This window comes from Seriola lalandi, unplaced genomic scaffold (genome assembly GCF_002814215.2).
Source record: "Seriola lalandi dorsalis isolate HSWRI2012SDOR001 ecotype SW California unplaced genomic scaffold, Sedor1 jcf7180002054407, whole genome shotgun sequence".
Classification (NCBI taxonomy): Eukaryota; Metazoa; Chordata; class Actinopteri; order Carangiformes; family Carangidae; genus Seriola; species Seriola lalandi.
Genome location: NW_019524960.1, coordinates 197,342 through 198,054, shown reverse-complemented (window position 1 = coordinate 198,054; position 713 = coordinate 197,342).

Here is a 713-nt window from a genome sequence, read left to right as displayed (position 1 = left end):
TCTGTTTGACTTCAGCATTGAACAACAGTCCACATCTATTATGATAATAAAGGAACCAAAGATCAAACACTGAACAAACCAGTGACTATTCATATGAACGTTGTCTTAAGTTGATGTCATCAGTTATAAAGCATCTATCTTAATTTTACATAAAACAAACCAGAGAAACAAAAACATTAATTGTCAGAGTTTTTATTATTTTGATTCATTTGATGAGCAGTTAAAATGACATGTTTAATATTTAATATTTGTTTATATTTGTTCCGTAGCTGTAGCAGAGAAAAGAGGATTAATAACATCTATTAACGTTTTTTTCATTTACAAACATCAGATTCATCATATTCAAAAGAAAACAAAAGTAATGTCTAATACACAAGCAGAACTTCCAGCTGCTTAAGTTCTTCATGATGCATTTATTTATTTTTTGTAATAAGTAATTCAAGTCATTTTGGAAAAAATAAAATCAAAAAGGTGCAAAGTTCAGAAGAAAACAAATATAATAAACTGAAACACCAGCTGTTTCGCCTACTCGTTTTACAATAGTCAACTGTTTTAAGCTGAAAAACTTTCACACATCACTTCTTTTACCAACTTTATAGAAAACACTTTGAAACAGAGAAGAATCTATGTACGTACAGACCATAGGACATACAGACACAAACATTAACAATATATATAAGGGATCTAGTTATGTCCACTATGAACAGGAGGAA